Raw genomic sequence first — 621 nt, 5'->3', positions numbered from 1 at the left:
TTTTTCATAAACTGTGTTATACACTAAAATTATATTAAATTAACAACACCCAAACTTTTACACATGTTATGGAAAACTTGAATTAAACTGTCTTTGTTTTCAATCCAGATTTTTGGTGTAATTAAAGAACCCAGATGTCATGAACCCAGAAGAAAAAAAAATAAAGAACACAAAAAAAATCTCAAAAATAACACAGATTTGATGAATAAGTGTGATTATATACAAAAGGGTTTGAGGAGGAAGAAACAGAGATTGAACCAAGAAAAAAAAAAGGTGTGATTATATCATAAACCAAAAAAAAAGTTATAGATTATAAACCCAGAAAAAAAAAGTTAAAGAACACAAAAAAAAATTCTCAAAAATAATACAGATCTGATAAATAAGTGTGATTATATAAAAGGATTGAGAAAAAAAAATCAAACAATAATATGTCAAAGGCTAGAGATCCATCTATAGAGAGAAGAAGAAAATGAAATGATTGAGAAAAGTGTGGTATTGTGTTTGTTCATATATTAGAAGCAAAGTACGTTAAAATCCAAAATCACACAAAATCTCATAAATATTGAATAACACTAGATTTTAAAGGATTTTTTAAAATACCCAATTGAATAACACCTGATT

At 25.6% G+C, this 621-nt stretch overlaps 1 protein-coding gene across 1 annotated transcript in view; it reads right to left on the bottom strand.

Moving 5' to 3' along the window:
• The window catches only part of LOC104747839 (WD repeat-containing protein 70-like), a 6919-nt gene that overhangs the window by 4959 nt on the left and 1339 nt on the right, over nt 1–621 (bottom strand). The gene's annotated exons all lie outside the window — the stretch shown is intronic.

The sequence above is a fragment of the Camelina sativa genome, chromosome 15, assembly GCF_000633955.1.
Source record: "Camelina sativa cultivar DH55 chromosome 15, Cs, whole genome shotgun sequence".
Lineage (NCBI taxonomy): Eukaryota > Viridiplantae > Streptophyta > Magnoliopsida > Brassicales > Brassicaceae > Camelina > Camelina sativa.
This window is presented reverse-complemented; position numbering and strand designations above follow the sequence as displayed.